Here is a 20,526-nt window from a genome sequence, read left to right on the forward strand (position 1 = left end):
CAACAACCAAAAAAAAAAAAAAAAAAAAGCAAAAAGAACAGGGGGTTATGAGAATAAGAAAGAGAAATATTTCTCTCCCTCTACACAGATCTCTGAAATAGGGGTAGGGAGTCTCTCAGAGTCCTGATCAGCAGCCCAACAGCTTTCAGCACATTCTCAAGTTGAGCAGCCATCAGACAAACCTCTCTTAGGTCTTTAAAGTCTGTGTCCCGTGCTGCAGCTGGGCTTGGCCAGCAATATCCCCATTTTCTTCCTTTCTCATTGCCTCACCACTTCACTTTGTCCTCCAGAGCCTTGCTCAGCCTGAGAACACCAGGAAAGGAAATATTTCCCCCTCCTTCTTTGCCACGGAAAGTAAAACATGTCCAAGAGAGCAGCAGCTCCCAGGATATCAAATACAATTTCCCTTCCCTGTGCAGCCATGACTTAATATTACATACATTTAATATTACATTCAGCTTGTCTGATCAGCAATATATCTGTCATGCACCCTGACTGCACTACTCCAGATGCTAAGCAACAAACCTGTTCCTTGAAATTTCACCTTAACTCACTGCCAGTTTGCATGATAATTATCTAAATCAGAACCTTTACTTTCCTGTGTAATATAATATAATATATATTTATATATTATATATAAATAAATATTTTAAATAAATAAATATATATTGTATATATTATATATATTATATTATACATAAATATTTTACAAATAAAAAATAAACACCGGTATACCCTCTTTTCAGTCAGCATTTCCTGCTAGTTGACTGGAGAGGTCTGCTGTTCAGGAATTCCACTCTGGAATCCAGTTCTTAACAAGCTCTACATACCACATAAGACTTTTGCTTACTGCACTAAGCAGAAGCTGTCAGGAACCACACAGTCTGCAGGCATCAGTCCGTACAAATCAGCTGAAAGACCTCAAACAGGGTCAATAAAAAGAGCCAGCACAGCACACTGTCCTGCAAAAACACCAGTTCAGGTCCCAGAAGTAAAACAGCAACCACAGAACCATTTGCATCTATTTTTCTGGGTTTGCATCTACTTTGGGGACCAAGGAGGAAAATGCTCACGGAGGGCAGGATTTCATGCTGGGGACAGCTGAGCAGGGCTCAAGGATCCCTGCACTGTGTTAGAGTGGGCATGAAGTGTTTTCCTTTCTTATTTCAGCCCTCTAAAGCCCACCCTGACCACACCAGCTGGGTTTTGTGAGGTTATAGAACCAATGGGTTGCTGAACATGGAAAGACTCCTTTTCTAATCACTCATCTTTCATTTGATAGTGTGAGTGAAGCTACTACACTCCTGCTGGGAGCAAGGATTCACTTTCATAATGAAAACACACAACCTATTTCCTTCTCATTTCCATGAGGATTTTCTAAAGTGTTAACCCAAGGAAAAACTTTTAAAAAATAACTTCCTTGACTAAAAGCAAGAATAAAACCAAGTAATTCCAAGACATGAGATCTTATCAGCGAAATCATACTTCTCACTTAGCTCCCTCTCTCTTCCCAGTGCCAGAAATGTGCTGGTTACAGGGAAGAAGATGCATTGGTCATACTGGTCTTCTTATAACTTTTTTCACTGCAAAAGAACAGCCAGAAGCAGGGAAAAGAAATAGCACCTAAAAATGAAAGTAGAACCTAAGCCTGAACTTCAGTACACCAACTTGTGTCCAGTTTCCCAGAAATTCACAGGTCTTGATCTCAAGATCCCTTCAAAAAACTTCAAATATCCAAGACTTCAGCTATTTCTGCACTCTAAAAACTTCATTAAAACTTGTCTTGCCTTTCAGAACCCTAGAAGATAAGATCATAGCAAAGGGTGGAACTAGGTTCATTGAGTATTTCCAAGAAAACTCAGTTCTCACTGCCAGTGAGTTTGAATTAAGACATTTATGACCACACAAAGATGATAATCTAGTGAAGAATTTGAATACAGAGGAAGAGGGGAAGGACATGAGCATGTTAGAAATAGGACAATGAACTGCACAGTCATAAAAGCACTTCAAATTGTGCCATTGCTTATTTCTACCACACTGAGAGTTAGTTGTTTTACTTGCTCAACTATCAAGATGCTCTAAGTCAGGGGCATTTTTTCATACATACCACTTTCATTTCCTTCAGCTCAGCCTACCATTTGTCCTTTCATGTTCTCCTTTAAGCCACTGGGACAATCCACTGGTGTCCACAAAAACATTTCTTGTGCACTTAATTTTTTTGAATATGATTGTTTCTTCTTTACCTTATCTTTTGCCCTTTCTATTTTTGTGTACATTTTATGATGTCCATAATAGCACAGTAGTGCATTTGTATAATTTATAATACATACATTTTTCCCTTTTACAGACATGTAGTCAAAACATTTAGAGAGCTGCTCTAAATGGTTCATCTCTCCAAAAGTAACAATCTTAATATCTGTAGGGTATTTACACTATTCTCAAACATCCAGAACTATCACAATTTTCTGTTCCACTGCCAAACCATTCCAAACCACAAACAATTCAATATTAGTACCATTTAAACACATATGGCTATAGCACAACTCAATCCCAGCTCGTGTTCAGTCTTCTCACTGTTTCTTTATAACCTCTGAACTGAGATAATCCATTTTCAAGCACTTGAGGAAAGTGAAGCTTTCTGTTACAGCCCTCAAACTGGCTAGATCAAGGCAGTGGCTTTCTGTGGATATTGAATGAAAAAGGGGGATATTTCTAAAGCTTCTACATAACCACCAGCACTCAACCATGGCAGAGAAAGTTTCTTAAATTCTTAGACTTCAGCCTGTCTTTAGCTGAAGAAAATTTCTTACTGCTTCACCCTTAAAAAAAAAGTTTTTATCAATATGCATAGAGAACTTAAAGATTCTGAAAATATTACCTTTAGAGCAGTTGTTTCCTGCTTAGATTAATTTCATCATTTATTATGCTTTGATTTTTTTTTAGCATACACTAAAAATAAGCAGAGAACAGAGACTGGCTTTTGTCAACCAAAAAGTATCCCGGTTTTGAGGTTCAATATTTGGCACTGATTTGAAGGGAAATGCATGCACAGCAATGCTCCAAAACACCATCCTACAGTGCTCCAAGCCTACATCAGCTCCCTTGAGGCATCTTGGTGGGGTTTTGGTGGTTTTTGGGGGGTTTTAAGACTTGTGTAAGGACAGGAAGCCTTTGCAGTGCACGAGCACAATGCCTTGGCCGTGACTAACACGATGCCCTGGCAACAGAAGAATTCACTAGACCAGGTTTCTCTAAGCCCCATCCAGCTTGGGGCTGAAACATCCATAGCTTCTCTAGGCAACCTGATCTGGTGTCTCATTATCATCACACTGAACAATTTCTTCCTAATAGTTACTGTAAATTTTCCCTCTTTCAGTTTAAAGCCATTCTCCTTTGTTCTATTGGACAGACATCTTTCATGAAAAGTCCTTTCCTTAGGATTTTTCCTCCTGAGAAGCTGAAAGGCCTCAGGAACAAAATGCAAACATTGATTATCTGCTGCTGTGAAATGCAACAGGTGCATCTGTGATTGGTCTTATGTGGTTGTTTCTAATTAATGACCAATCACAGCCCAGCTGGCTCGGACAGAGAGCCGAGCCACAAACCTTTGTTATCATTCCTTCCTATTCTATTCTTAGCCAGCCTTCTGATGAAATGCTTTCTTCTATTCTTTTAGTATAGTTTTAACATAATATATATCATAAAATAATAAATCAAGCCTTCTGTAACATGGAGTCAGATCCTCATCTCTTCCCTCATCCTAAGACCCCTGTGAACATGGTCACAGTCCTATCACATACCCTTGTAAAAAACCCATCTCCACTCCTTTAGGTACTGGAAGGTCTCCCCAGAGCCTTCCCTTCTCCAGATAGAAAAGTTCCATCTGTCTCAGCTTGTCATGATTAGAGGGGAAATAAAACCCCCCACCTTAACAAAGGCTTATAGGGCAAGAGGAAACAACCTCCAGTTGCTCCAGGAGAGGTTTAGATTTGGTATTAGGACAAAGTTCTTCACTGAAATGGTGGTCAGGTATTTTTCCAGTCTGCCCAGGTAAGCGGTGGAATCATCATCCCTAAAAGTGATCAAAAATGTATGTGTGCCTTTGTGGTACTTTGGGACATGTGGATTAGTGGTGGATTGCAGCTTCCCTGGAGGTCTCCTTCTCTTGCCTTACTCAGCCCCTGCTCACCTTTTGATATTAAAAAAGGAAAATATAGGTTGATAAGCTGTCTCCAGGCAGTGTTCCTGTGCCACCCAAGTTTTCCTCTGCGGCTGCATAAATCCTTCTATAAGTTTCCAAGAGGTGGTGTGGCTGTGTAAAGAGCTGTTCACCCCTACATCTAATTTTAGATGGACATACATGCCACTTTCATTTCCTTCAGCTCAGCTTACCATTTGTCCTTTCATGTTCTACTTTAAGCCACTGGGAATTCAAAGCTATTCCAAAGCATAATTATAGCAATCTGCATATAAAAGGCTGTATGTCCTACAGAGGGTTCAGCTATACTAAGAAAAAAACCAACCTCTTCAATTGAAGAAATTTGCTCCAGCTACAACTCATTGGGGGAAAAGATTACATTCTATACCACCTTCATTTACCTATACTGTATCCCTCTACAATTCCCCCTTTTTCTTTTAATTACAGAGTTGCAGCATTTCTAGAAGTGCATATTCAAATGAATTAACATTATGACATAGTCATATATTTCATTCAGAACCAATAATTACACAAATGTTCAGACAACATATTACAGTACTAATATATGTTTCTGAGTGTTGGTTCAGTTTTGCAGCTTTTCTCAGTTTACAAAGTAGTTATCTTCAAAATCTTTTATACTCCTATTTAACAAACACTAATAGCTGTAATTGATATATTTTACCAATAGTTTAGTAGTCAAGTCCTTATCCTCGAGTTCACGGGGTCATATGGTCAAATCCTGTTTCCCCAAATCCACAGGGCCATCCCAAAACCATGGAGTCATATAGTTTAGTCCCAAATCCACAGGACCATCCCAAATCCACAGGGTCATATAGTCAAGTCCTTTTTCCTGAATCACATTGGGGTCGCCATTTGTTGTCATTATATATCAAGAGTTCTATTATCAGTACATTGCAAAAGTTCCATACCACCTCAATGTTTCTTGCAGGCAGTTCTTCCGAGCACTGACTGCTCCTGGTCCTTGCAGCAGCCATCTGACCCACCAATCCACTCTTTTATACCACTGCTCTTATTGGCTAGAGGTGTGGCCTGTTAAAATCAAGCCTGCTCCTAATCTTTAGTAATTGCTCCAGCTGCAACTTGTTGGGGGAAAAGATTACATTCTGTACCACCTTCATTTACCCCTACTGCTTTTTGTCTCTCCCACTGCCTTCTGCCAAAGCTGCCAGTCAGGCCACTCTCCCCAAGGGACACGCTGCAGGCAAAGCCTTTCTCTTTTTCTTGGAAGAGCCTGGGAATCAATGTTTGGCTGAGAAAAGCATCACAACAAGTTAAAACCAATATTATGAATGATACCAGAGATTCAAGGACTTGCAGCCTGGATATTTAGAAGTGTGGAGATTTATGACTTTTCGATAAAGCTTTATTGTGAAGAGACTGGAACACAAGATTTCATTTTTAAAACAGAAAAGATATCATAACAACTTAGAGAAATCAGTTAAAAAAAAACCCCAAAAGACAAACAAACAAAAAAAAAAGCAAAAAACCCAACCAAAAACAAACCCCAAAAACCAGGAACAGTATAACTAGTACAACTAACATTTCTGGATTTATAACTTCTTAAAAATTAAAGGCATTTCTGTTAATATTAATCCATTTTCATTTTTCTGTTCTTTGAGAAAGATATTGCATTAATTTCTAAATTTTAAGTAAGATTTTTCAGTACTGGTTCAGCTCTGATTAATTTTTTCTAGGCCAAACAGCAGTGGTGAAATTAATAACAATGCTGCTTTACTTGTAAACAAACTTTGAAACACACCTCTGATTATAGGCAGTTCCAATGTGAGCATTTATTGGTAAATTTGTGTAGTGGGCTGATCCTGGTTCAATGCCAGGAACTCACCAGAGCCACTCCATCATTCCTTTCTGTAAATGGACAGGGGAGAAAAAGTATATGAAAGTTCGTGGTTTGAGATACACCAAATATTGTCCCAGAGAAAACAGACTCGAATTTGGAATATTATTTGAATTTATTAATAACAAAATCACAGCAGTATAAGGAAAAGTAAAATATTAAAAACACCTTCCCATTACCCCTCCCTCCTTCTCCACTCTTCCTCCTCCCCTGCAGCTTAGCAGAGAGGAGGAGGAGACAGTTTGAGAATTTTACCAATACATGCTCACATAGGAACTGCCTATAATCAGAGGCATGTTTCAAAGTTTGTGTATAAGTAAAGCAGCATTGTTATTAATTTCACCACTGTTGTTTGGCCTAGAAAAAAATTAATCAGAGCTGAACCTGTATTGAAAAATCTTACTTAAAATTTAGAAGTCAATGCAATATCTTTCTCAAAGAACAGAAAAATGAAAATGGGCAGGGGAATCCCACCTCTGGTGCCTGCAGCACCTCCTGCACTGACCTTGGGTGTCTGCAGAGCTGCTCCTCTCACATCTTCTCACCCCTCTCTTCTCTGCCACAATTACAACTGCACAATAACTTTTTTTTTCCTTTTCCCTTTCTTCTCAAATCTGTTATCACAGAGGCGTTATCACCATTTCTAATTGGCCTACATCCATATTGGGGCCACCTGGCATTGTCCCTGCTGGTCATGGAGGACGCTTCCAGCAGCTACTCACAGAAGCCACCCCTGTAGTGTCCCCTCTTCCCTCCATCCCACTACCAAAACCTGGCCACAGTAACCCAATACAACATATACTACAAAAAATGAAATGCTGGTAAAGTGATTGCAAGCAGGAGGAGAGGATTTCTCAGAAGATTATGACAGGCAGCATGCAGTCCTGATTAAAACTGTTTTCTTGCTTGTTATTTGCAAATGCCATAATTTCCCTTTATTTTAGAATCTCGTATATTAAAAAAAAAAAAAAAAAAAATAGAGTAACTTCAGGCTTTTAGCACAGAGACATTCAAGCATATGGTAATCCCAGTCCCAAACACTAAAATGTGCCTGTCTGTGCCAAGTCTTAATTACCAGCTCATTAACACTCAGGTGTCAATTGCTGATGGCAAAGGCAGTACTCAGTTGGCCTGGTTTCTGTCATGCACAATGTAATTAAATTGACCTCGGCAAAAGGAGCCCTGTAGTTGCCTGATACCACTTGGACACCCATTGCCTCACTAATCACAATCGTGTAATTTAGTGAATCACAGAGAGTAATGAGGGAAAGGCTCCGGAGAGTACCAAATTGTACTTGCATATGTAATAATGACTTTAAGGACAATTAGGGAAATAGTGGCTGCTCTGTTTTCTTCCAAGCTAATAATGAACTGCAGTAACTACTTGAGTTTCTAGTGTTGATTTAGAACTTTAGCTGCCATTTTCTGTTTTAAAATAATGGTCAGAAGTAAATAAGTGTTAAAAAAAAATTCTGCTGATTTTGGTGGAGGTAGAGGTAATTTTCTTCATAGTAGCTGGTATGGGGCTGTGTTTTTGGATTTCTGCTGTGAACAGTGTTGATAATTCAGTGATGTTTTTGTTATTGCTGAGCAATGCTTGCAGTGATGGACATGTCACTACCCCTGGTAAGGGCTCCAGCTGTGGCACCAGCATCTGCATGTGACTTCACCTTGAGTATTGTGTTCAGTTTTAGCCACCACAACGTAAGAAAATATAAAAGGCTTTGTCCTGCTTCTGGCCAGGACAGGGTTAATGATTTGCAGTGTCCAGGAGGGGCCATGGCTAGGAACTTGAGTTTATTTATTCTGCACTGCTATTTATTCTGTTTATTTATTCTGCACAGGGGGGTGGGGAGGAGGAGGGAAAGGGTCCCTTGCAGTCATGCCAGCGGTGAAAAAAACAGCAAGGGAAGCACTGGGTTCTGCGTGGTGAAAAATCACATGCGAGTGTCCACCCTCTGGTATCATTATTGGTTTTTTTAATGTTTGGTTTTATTTCATTGCTGTTTCCAGCAATTGTTCTCATTTCAATCTATGATCTTTGCCTTTTGTGTCTCCACTTTTTCTCCCCATTCCTCCACAGGAGAAGGGAAGGGGGAGTGGGGAGCTGGCGAGCAGAGTGCGGTTTGGGGCGCTTCAGTGGGAACACTGCATTGGGGAATAGCATTGCTAAACCATGATCAGCCATGAGAAAATGTCCAAAAAATGAAAATGGTGAAGAGTCTTGAGGAGAAGCTCTAGGAGGAGCAGCTGAATTTCCTGAAGAGACTGTAGAAGAGGGGGTCTCACAGCTGGCTACATCTTCCTGACAAGGGAAAGAGGAGGGGCAGGCACAGGTCTCTTCCCTCTGGTGACCAGTGGCAGGACTGCTGCAAGCCACCTCTGAGGCAGGGCAACCAGGTTCTTCATTGTTAAAGAATCCCTGGGATGGATTAAAGCAAAATTATGTTAAATAACGGAGCAAAAAATTTCATTAGAACTGCTTTGAAACTGTAGCTGGGAAAATAAAGTAATTGATTGGAAAAGGGGTGTATAGCCATCCTGGGATATATGGCCACCCTAAGAGAGGAAATTCTAAAGGGAGAAGTAGGGAAAGACAGGTAGAAGAAGAGCTGGAGAAATATCCCCACACCAGCAATGAGTGCATGATTGTTGCCTGGGATTGCAACATGCAGTCCAGGTCCATTTGGGGTGGGGATCGATGTACACATTAAAAATTGGGTTTTTCACAACCCTGTTTTTTTCCAGTAAACACCCCAATACCTACCCCAGAGGCAGGGCGTGCATCTTCTTGAGAGAGTCTGGAAGTCTGGTGGCACCAAGGGGATGGGGGGTTGTGTCCATCTCTGTGTGTCCAGGTGTGCCTGGAAAAAGCTCCTGGGCTGTCACTGTCATATTTTCTGGAAAAATCCTTTCTCCAGGATTTCTTCTCCTGGGAAGCTGAGAAGCCTCAGAGAAAAAGAAAAACATTATTGTCTCATCTGCTTCTCCTGTGTTTTGCTGCTTTGGAATGTGGTTGGAGAGTGTTTATCCAATACGTTGGATAATTGTTTATACTTAATAACCAATCACCGTCCAGTTGTGTCAGACTCTGGAGAGAGTCACGAGTTTTCATTATTCTCTTTTAGCCTTCTGTCTGTATCCTTTCTCAATTCTTTAGTATAGTTTAGTATAGCATTCTTTTAATATAATACAATACAATAGCATAAAATAATAAATTAGCCTTCTAAGAACATGGAGTCAGTTATTGTAGGAATGCAAATACTCAGTTTAGCCAATAATTAAATAATAAAACTTTCTCTGGGCAGCACAGAGCTTCTGAACTCTTCAGAGAACTTTCTGCCTTAGGAAGATGAGGCTTTTTAAGACTGAGTTCATTGTATTGAAATTTTTGTGCCTAAATGAAGCCATCAGCATTTGAAGTCTATGCAATCTTGACCTTCTTCTTGGCCAGCAACCAGGCAGCACTACCACTCATTCCAGTGCTTCTTCAATTTTAACTTTGCCTAATACAACTTTCTCTTTCCCTGTATTATTTAGCAGCTTACTGCCATATCCTAATGGGGTCATCTAATGTTGATGTCTAAACTTAAATGGGATCAATCTAGGCTACGACATGCAACAATTCAAACTTGCAAAGTTCCAAAAGGTCAGGCACACTTAAACTTGAGTATTTTGTCTTCATTAGTTCTGAAGGCTAAGAGTCCCCAGGTGGATCTCTGTTCTTACACAAGTAGTGGAACAGCAGAATTTATATTTTGGTGAAGAAAACTCAAATTTTACCACTTTCTCCATCCCTGCTTACCCTCTGTCACTAGGCCATATTTCCTACACATCTTTTTTATGAAGTGCAGCTGAACTTCAGTACCACATAGACTGGGTTCCCACCTCTCATTGTTGGTTATTTTCCCTTGTGGTCCTTTTTGTTTGGTTGTCTAAATCCTGCTACTGCCTTTAATAATTAAACTGTTACAACTGGGTATCCTATGCGCTATTTTTTAAAAAAATATTGATAAACAAAAATCTGATTTTTCTTTATCCACACCCAGTATGGGTGAGAAAGGATATTTTGTCTTTGTATTGATTCATTGCATGCATTTCATTAATCATCAAATCACACAAAATGAAGCAGAATTTTTTATTATGCGTATGAGTAACCTTTTTGTATGTACTACAGAACACCAAATGTATTTTTATGGGGAAATTGAAAGGTGTCAATTTGTAACACATGCTGAAATGTAAAAATTCAAGACTCTGCTGCAAGTGTTTTGCATATAATAAAATCTGCACCTTAGATCTTTCTTTTATATTGACATCAGTGGGATATCTGAGCCCTGGGCTTGTGTATGATTGATTCAGTTGTCACAGTGAATGGTTAAAAAGCCACCACCAAAGAGTGCAAGCCATCTGATGAAGAGTTCCTGAACTGGGAGAAGAACAAAGGAAAAGTGAAAACTTTAGTTCTCCAAGAGTGAAGTAAACAGATTGGCTGACAACTTTATGCAAAATACGTAGAAGGAACAAAATAATTTCTCGAGATGTTGCAAAATCTAAAGAATAGATGAAAGCATTTTGTGTGATGCTGTGTTTATTAAAGATTGTGAATTCTGGAGAAGTGATCCATCTAACAAAGAGAAAGCAATGCTGTGCAGAGATTAGGAACAAAAGGGAAGGATGCTTCTTGAAGAGTGGCAGGCCATCAAGGAAAGCTACTTCCCAGTTAAGTGCTAACAGATGTAACACATGAGACTCCATCAGTTGAAAGTCACACAATCTACAAACAAGTGGAATTCAGCATTGTTTCATGCATAAGTTCCTACCTGCAAAATAGTGCTCAGCATGGATTGCATAAATATGCAGCTAAGGGAGACAGAAAAATTCACGCTACCCTCCCAGCAGACATCTGTAAATGTGTCTCCTGTTTGTTGAACAAAGAAAGCATAATGTTGAAATAAAGATGATGGAAATGCTGCATTCATAATTGTGGGAGAAAGGAAGTCAGGCTCTTTCTTAATGTAGCAACTTGCTTTTGAGAAACATTGGTTATTTCCAGCTCCCTTTGATCTGTGATTGCTCAGAACTTTTAAAAATCGTTGTTTGGAGACAATGCCCCGGTTCCAGCCAAGACAGGGTTAATTTCTGCAGCATCCAGGAGTGGGATATGGCCAGGACCCAGAGGATATTCTATGCCATGTGATATCATTTTTAGGGGGAGCAGAGGAAGAGCTCCCTTACAGTTTGGGGCAGAGGACTGTGGTTGGGTGTTGTCAGGCTCAGTGGTGAGCGTTTGCGTGGGATTCTCACCCCCTCCCCTCACACTTTTGTTAATAATATTGTTGCTGTTTATTTCCTTATTTCCTTGCTGCTTCCAGACAGTTGTTCTTACATCAACACGTGATCTTTTCCTTTTGTGCCTCCAGCTCTGCTGTCCAGCCTGCTGCAGGGGGAGAGTGAGAGGGAGCAGGAGTGAGCAGCACAAGGTTCGGAGCGGTTTCAGTGGGAAAACTTAATTGGAGGATTCCACCCATAAACTGCCATGAAGCACTTTTTGATAAACATGCTTTCAACAGCTGATTTCTTTTTGGCTGAGAGTTGTGAAGGATCCCCTCTTCAGGCTGAGTACAGACCAAAGGATAGTTTTGTCAGATTAAACCCTTTTCCTGACCTAGAGATGGGGCAACTGAGAGGTGTTTTAAAAACTTATATTCCATTTTCAGTCTCATGAGAAGAGTGAGGCAATACAGATGTTATAATTCACACCATCACAATCAGAAGCCAACTATTTCCTAATTACAATACACTCTAAATGTTTCTTGGCCTATCAGCTTTAGCCTTACCATGCTGTAAATGCTTTAAAGCCAATCATCAAAAATTTACACTTGTGGTCTTAACTTTCATAGTTCTATTTGTCCAAAGTATCTAGTCTTATTTGCAAGGCCATGCTCTGAAACTTGTTCCTAGCTCCATTTCTCTCTCAACAATGTTTGTCCCATTCCATGGCATTCCTAAGTCAGCATTTCTCATCTCAAGATTTGCATACAGGTGCACACTATGTCAGCCTTCTGTCAGGCTTTGAGAATTTTCCACAAATCCATTTCCCACACAGCTCCACAGCAGGAATGGGCTGCTCCCCAGCTCATTCAAAGAAAGTTACCCAAAGGCAGGCTCCATGCTGAAGTCCCAGCAAAGAGAGCTCACTGTGCAAAGAAGATGATGGTATTATCCCCCAAACAGGAGAGTTGGCTGCAACCTTCTGAAACTCCAAACTATCATTTATTGTTGTAGCTATTGCATGGCATAAGCACACATAAACAAACCTAATAAAAATGCCTAATAAAATGACATTTAAAAGTGTCCTCCATTCAGTTTTTGAGAAGCAATACACTATAGTGATGCAGACACAAGTACTGAGATATGAACACAAAATTTGCCCCATATTACTCAAACCACATTATTAGTTACTCATCCACCACCTGCACTGTCCATACCACTCAATTTCTACTTTTTTTTGCCTTCCCTTAAGGAAGAAAGCCCTAATTTTGTCTGTGCATGTTTATCCCCTCCAACCCAGACTCCCACACTTTCTGATCATGACAGCTGCTGGTGATTTAACATACAAATGGCAGCCAGAGATGAGCAGGCCACAGGGTGTCATTTTTTATGCTATTTTATCTTTGATTCTGCCCATTCTCAGGGCAATAAAGAGAAAGATGGTACTGATATAATTCAGGGTGATAAGCAGATCCTTCTGACTTGAACAGGCTTCTTGTGATCTTCCATATTATTTAAGGGTTCAAAGCCTGCTACGGTTTTGATCTTTTAAGAAAGACATTTTCTCCCAATTTAGCTCCTGTGTGTTGAAAAAGTGCAGGGGGAATACAACAGGGTGTTAAAATACAAGATCAGTCCAGAGAGATATTCTCACCAGCATCAAGACAGAACAGTGTCTGCTGCTCTCCTCTCTCTTCTTTGAAAGCCCTAAGGGAGCACAAATCCTGGGAATGGGATGGGAGCAAAAAGATATCTCTACTTCTAATAATACAATCTGGAATGATATAATCTGTTGTAGTCTGGATGGTTGATGACAAAGTGACAAACTTCTGTTATGATTAGCCTATCTCAAGAATGCAGAGTGATTCATTCAGATACCTTTCTATATTAGCTCATTTCTTCTTCCCTAAATTGTGAGCTCTGTGTTACGCCTTTGAGAGGGACAACCCTTCACTTTTCAATTCATTTTGCGTTCATTGATTACTTATTATATATAAATATATATTATAATATATCTAATATAATATGATATAATATAATATAATCTGTAATATTATAATATTTACATATAATATAATATAATATACATTAGAATATATTATGATCTCATAAATATGCATATATATTTATAATTAAAAATATATATGAATATATATACGTTAGATGTAATATAAAGTATAACTTATAGGTTATATATTTTATATATATATATTTATAAAATATAAATATGCCATTGTATTTCTACATAGATATTTGGTATTTTGATTAGTGTATCAATTTGCCCACTTTACAATGGACCTGTCAGGGCAAGATGTTGACCTGTAGTGGGCTAAGAATCTACTTTTATGCTCCTTGGTTTATTCGGATAAAACAGGAATTGAAGTAGGATTTCACCTGCACGTCAACAAGTGCACAAAATTCTTTAAATGAAATTCTTTTCATACGTCTCCCATTATCTTATTTTTTCAAAGTACTTGGTCAGGCCAATTTAAATGTCTCAGAAGGGGGGGAAAATTGGGTAAAGAGGAAGACAGAACTCAGTTACATGTCTGCAAGATTTTCCTTTATAAGAGCAAGCCAGGACCGAGTATGTAACGTGAAGACCTCAAGTAATATTAGTGACAACATATGCACAGGAAATATTCTTGTCTGATTTATTTCAAACAGCTAGTATTTTGCAATCTAAATACTCTAGTATTTAATAACAATATAATATCAAATAAATAAAATTATCAAAACAAAGCTGCATCTCAAAATGAAATATTCTTTTTCCACCACGTTTGGGATCTCCCTTTCACAATGGAGGCATATCATGCCTGCTTCATTACAGTTTCTAGCAACCGGTTAGGTCAGCCTGTATTGGTGGAAACAGCCCCAACCCTGGGCACTGAGGGGTGGGCAAATCCTCTTTTTTACCAGCAGTTCTGTGAGCCACAGTCTTGTTTTGTGCCGTGCCTGTGCCTTTGCATTTTATGATGCTGGAGTGCAGGCACTTGTTCCAGGGAATCAATTCAACTGGTATGGCGATTTTGTTGTCATCAACAGTGTGACTCAGGACAGACCTTGCAGAAAATGTATTCAATTGTCCAGAATTTCTGAACTTTTCAACTTTTGCTGAGTAAATACCAGGTAAGTCCCTCCCAGCAATGCATGCTCTTAGTGTAGGATTCTTAGACTGCCCTTTGTCATAGACATCCTTCATGAAAAATCCTTTCTTTAGGATTTTTTCCTCCTGAGAAGCTGGGAGGCCTCAGGAACAAAATGCAAACATTGATTATCTGCTGCTGTGCAATGCAACAGGTGCATCTGTGATTGGCCCATGTTGGATGTTTGTAATTAATGGCCAATCACAGCCCAGCTGGCTCGGACAGAGAGCCGAGCCACAAACCTTTGTTATCATTCTTTGCTATTCTATTCTTAGCCAGCCTTCTGGTGAAATCCTTTCTTCTATTCCTTTTAGTATAGTTTTAATGTAATATATATCATAAAATAATAAATCAAGCCTTGTGAAACATGGAGTCAGGTCCTCATCTCTTCCCTCATCCTAAGACCCCTGTGAACATCGCCACAGCCCTTGCCAATTTTCTGGTAACACACTCACCTACATGACCAGCATTTCAGGGGTGGTTTGCTCTTGATCTCTCCCTTTGGAAGAAGAGAAAGCTCTCTGTTATACACCTACTGCCACTCTCTGTGCCATCTACAAACACCTACTGAGCAAAACTCTTTGCACAGCATCACACACTCCCTGGAGAGCACGAAAATGAGTCTGTATTTAATCAGTGGTAAGCCATGGGAGGTGGCAAATGTGCAAGAGGTGTTTAAATGCTCTTGCAGACTGCAACAGTAGAAAAGGAGAGAATCCTCCAACTTGCTCTTTAGAAATTCTTCCAGGCTGGGTGTGGATGCAGAAATTCCGTGAGGCGGAAAGAACTGAATACAGATTTCTCACATCCTGGTAAAATATTCCAGAACCATTCATACCATACTATGTCATATTCATACCATCTGCCCAGGAAATCTTGGTATCTAGTCTTTAACACCTTAACAAACATCTTAACAAAAACAGGATCCTGTTTTTAGGTGTTTGCAGAAAAATAGTATTGAGCAGAAAACTAACAGACAAAGAAATGCTGCCAGAGGCTCTTTTTATGCCATGTGATCATAGTATTTGCTCATAATCTTGGCTGCTGAGGACAAATGCTTCTTTAATATGATGGGCTCTAAACCCAATTTCCTTTTCCCAACCCTCCCTAATCATCAAATCCAAAAGGATTTGGGCTCTGAGTGGAAAGATGAAGAGCTCTTCATTTTTCTCTTTGAAGCTGTCCCATTTTGAAAAGAATAATTATATATTCTTTTGACAGAGAGACCAAGGGCACCAAATTGCAGATTGCTCTCTAGACTGCTAGTTAGCTCATTAACCTGGATGTGGGGAGAGCTCAGCATGGCAGCACCCATGTGAGTTTACATTATTTTCTTGCATAATGATTGTTGTGGTGTTTTGGGTTTTTTTTTAAATCTTAATTTTTTGATTTAGGAATTAGGTTTTGTTCCCACCTCTTTAGTATGAAGTTTCTCAGTTGTGCTTCAGGAAAATAAGGATAGTGATGCAGGCATCTGTCATAACACTGGAGTATATTTTTGTTATTAATAAAGGATATGAAACCACATAGAAGAGCAGCAAATAAATCTATCTTAAAAAATCTATCTTAAAAAATCTATCAATAAAAATATCCATCTTTAAAATAAATATTTTTTTTCAATTTCCATATATGTTCCAGTGCTGAAAGTTATATTTGGGATGAGAACATAAGACGTTTTGAGTTTGTTTATTTTTTCCCCCTGAAGCTTTAAATCTGTGAATATTAGCAATGTGTGGAGTAAAGCAGTAGATTTAAATCTGTGAATGAAGAATTAAACACCTAAAAAGTTTGCATGCAAACAGTGATTTCCAGTTGATTCCAGATAGAAAGGAAACAGGAAAGCAATTTCCCTAGTCCAGTGAATCAAAGTGCAGACTTCAAATATTTTCTGTTACTGCATTTTATGTCCTACTTGAACAGTGGTAGGTCTGGAAATTATTTATATAAGAAAAGAAAAACAGCTAGTTAATTGATTTGCCTCAATCTTTTCCCAATTAAGGGGTACTTCTTAGATCAGACTTACTAAATATAACAAAATTGTATTTCTTTAATAATAAAATTACATTTATTTCCATGTGTTGTAACATGGGAAGTGACAACAGGAATCAAAGTAGCAAAATTAAACCTGGGGGCCTTAATCACAGTTTCTATATGATAAGGGCTGCTTGAACTCCATCTACAATTATAAAAGAAAATTTAAGTTAGACTGGTAAATCTATTACTTAATTATTCCTAATGAGAGGGAGCCCTCAAAAATAGCTGACATAAATAGTCAAAAGCACAGTGAAGTATCATCCTTGAAAAAGTTGTATTTGAATAAGAATGTATATTAATACATCTGGAAGTAAATCTGTACATTGTTAAATGCTCACAATAGGATGAGGAATGTTCCAGAATGTTCCTGTCCCCAAGGAAGTGCTGGATGCCAGGATCACCCCCCTTCCCATCCCCTGGAAACAGGTGAAAGAAAAATATGATCCCCTCCCATATATACCTCAATCATTTTATTTCAGCTTAGCTGTGATCTAATGCAAATGCATACCTGGAGTGCCAAGAAAGAGATTTATTTTTTGCTTTGTTTCGGGGGTTTTGTTGGCTTGTTTGTTTAATTTGCAACAGATCGTTTCAGGCAGCTCAGTGAGGTTTAATGATGTTATTACAAGGTATATTGCATTTTCCCCCTAGATTATATTAATTACCTATCTTTAACTTCCAGCACAGTCTCTCTTTTCTTTCTTTGTTGACAGCCAGAATAGAAATCAAACAGAGCCTCTCTCAAAGACTGAACGGCTGTGAGCTCCAAGGGCATCATTTCGCCTCATCTTCAGGGGGTTGAGAATGAGAATGTTTGCTTGCATTCTTCCTTTCTTTTTTTTTTTTTTTTTTTTAATATAGAACAATCCACAACAAATATATTGCTCTCGTGGTGAAATCCTTCTCCTTTTGTGATATTTATGTTCCTGAACAAAACACTATTTAAGTACCAATTAATGATGTCTGTGAGACTAGGAAGAGCAGAGAATATTCTCTCTCTTCCTCTCTTTTTTTTTCCCCACATAGGAAAAGTGCCACACCACTGCCTTTTCATCAGCATCCCAAAACATTTCAGCCTTAAATTATTCTGATACCTGGTTAGAAAAGCTGTAGTGATGGACATGGAATTACAAGGCAATTTTGACATCAGGCTTCATCTAGGTAATTTTTCCAGATTATTCTCAACAAATGAGAATTCTCCACTGAGGTGAATGTGCAAACCATTCAGAGGGCTGCTTTTACGCTCCAAGTATGTTAGACCAGCAAAGATGATAGAAAACAACTTTCAGCCAAGCCTGAAAGGAGATAATGTTCTTAGGATCTGTTACCTTCCAGAGCAAAACCTTCTGAAACATCCACGAGGTTAAGGTTGATTTTTTTTGCTTGTTTTGCTGACATTTTCGACCAACAACTAGGGCAGTGTAAGAATACTCTGTTCCAATGAATTGTTAGCTGTCTGAACTTCTGCATAATAAAAACATGAATCTGTCTTTTCAGGACTGCATTTTTGTCTTTATCTTAATAGAAAACCTAAACATTTATATCACTTAATATCTTGTGTTATTTTGCTTTGAGATAAAATTATCAGAAATATCTGTTTCATACTAGCACATAGCCATGTCTGAAGTTTCAAATATCCAAACTGGATTGTGCAGCTTTTTTAAAAGGAAAGCCAGTGAAGTTTCCCTTTTTCTGATGTCAAATAATTTTATTGCAGGCTGCTTTTGCTTAAAAAATGCATAAAGAAAGAAACGAAAACTTCCTTTTGCTCTCCTTCATATCACTGCAACTTGGGCCACTGCCTTTAATGGAATTAGGCTCTGATGCATATAAAACACAGCTCAGCTTTGCAGCCTGAATGTTTGTATCCAATATTTCTATAAATTAACGTTGGTTTGGTTACATTCCCTTTATCACGTATGGTAAGACTCTGTCATATAATACATTGCTCTCCAGGGTTAGTGAAAATCAAAGATGAGTTACCCAAAATATGCTTCTAAGTTGAGCATCAGAACTTTAATCTTTGAAGTGCAAGTGTTTGAAAGCATTCACTTTTCCTAATTTTTTTTTTCCATACTGTATGATATAGACCAGTATTTCAGTATAAATTCACCTATTTGTCTGTGCCTCTCTTCCACAGGAATGGTAAACGTTATCTCAATCCTGCTTGCAATTTTCGATATCTTCTGCTTGCCTAAAGTGGTTACCATCCAGAGGACACTTTAATCAGTGCTGACACAGTGAAGAAGAAAACTTTAGCACAGCATCTTTCATCTTGACTCAGCAAGATTTCCAGCAGTTGCATTTATACAGTTTTTTGACAAGATGCTTCCTAAGTGAAGCGTTTGCCTTCTGGAGAGCTACACCCACAGAGATTTCATTTTTCTTGATGTCTGTCAATATCATGAACTTTATTAACAAATTCAAATTCAAAAACAATTTCAGTTCAAGAAATCTGTCCAAGTTAGTTCTTGCTTATTTCGTACATATGAGGATATCTACAAAAACACAGATGCTCAACAATGGATTGTAATGGCTGTGTATATTTGTTTATATATATATATATATGTATCCATTTCTTTGAGACAAAATAAAATGAAGGAGCTCTTTATGAAGAATTTGCTCTATGATTGTAGGGATCAGTGCAAAGGATTTGACTCACAGTTTCAGAATTTATCATAGCACAATATTATAATAAAGTCCTACTGGCTGTCTTTTACATTACTGCAAACAGAACAGAATAAACAACTCTCTACCCTTTATAGACATCTGATGCCAATTTTTTGCAATCAAATTGCAATACCTAAATGCATATCAAAAATGCTTATTTTGGCCCCTACACTTTTGTGTAGGTTTAAACTCACAAGTCCAAATGCCATAAAACTTGAGACTAGAAGAACATGGAACAGTGGCAGGTTACGATCGCCTTTCTCCAGGTAAGACACACAAATATTTAACAGCCTTGCAAAATTGCAATTGCAATTTATCAGCCTAGGAAGACTATCTATTTATCCACCCTTTACCCTGAGGAATGATATTACTTTAAAAAAGAATGAAAAAAAAAACCCCTTCTATGAGCAGGTAACATTTTGGAGGTAAAAATAAAAATGATTTGTGTGCTTGATTGTGGGTTTAACACATGAAGAAGGGGCTGAATTTAATTATTGAATGCAAAACTCCATTCTACACTAAGGAACAAGTCTTGTTTTGTAGTACCTTAACATGTGTTTCTTCCCTTTTGTTTACATTTACTGATAGGAGCTGTAAGAAAAAAAATCCCATGGCAACTTCCCAGAATTTGAACTATAGTTACACACACACACACACATACACACATGTAGCTCCCCCACAACTATATAGAGGCTATAATGCAGGAATCTTTACAAATTGTATTCATCTGTGTATTTAATTTCACCTAATTTTGCAACAACATTAATGAAAAAGAAATAACTACTTAAAATTACGGCACCTTGTTCCAGAAATTTAAGAATATGTTAATGGAAATACCTTCTCTCAATAGGCATGGTAGCAAAAACTTGCTTTAAAAAATTGGAATTCTATTTCAAGTAGTGAAATGTTTTAGTATTTCTAAGTTTTGCAAGAAACTGAAGTTTGATTTTGAAGAATTTTGATAGGCAAGCTGTTTGGAAATCTATTGCTACATATCTAAATCAGGAGTTTAAAAAAGAAAAAAAAAATATTCACAGACCTGATTCTATATTGTTATCTTTTATAAGACCCTGTCTTCTCTGCTTGAACTCTAATTTACTCCAAAGACAATTATTCTCACAGGCAGCTTGTTCTATTATGCTCATAAATGGTAAATTGAGACATTAAATATTGCTTCAAACAACAAATTGAAGGATAGAACATTCTTATCCCTACAGCTGTGCACAGATTAACCCCTCCAATGCCCACCAGGAGCATTACAGATCACCAGGACTGAGAGCTTTCTCTGCTTTTTCTCTGAGGCAACTTTAAGTACACTTAGATCATCCCTT

Source organism: Melozone crissalis, unplaced genomic scaffold (genome assembly GCF_028551555.1).
Source record: "Melozone crissalis strain CALT ecotype California unplaced genomic scaffold, PUWL_Pcris_2 ptg000039l_1, whole genome shotgun sequence".
Classification (NCBI taxonomy): domain Eukaryota; kingdom Metazoa; phylum Chordata; class Aves; order Passeriformes; family Passerellidae; genus Melozone; species Melozone crissalis.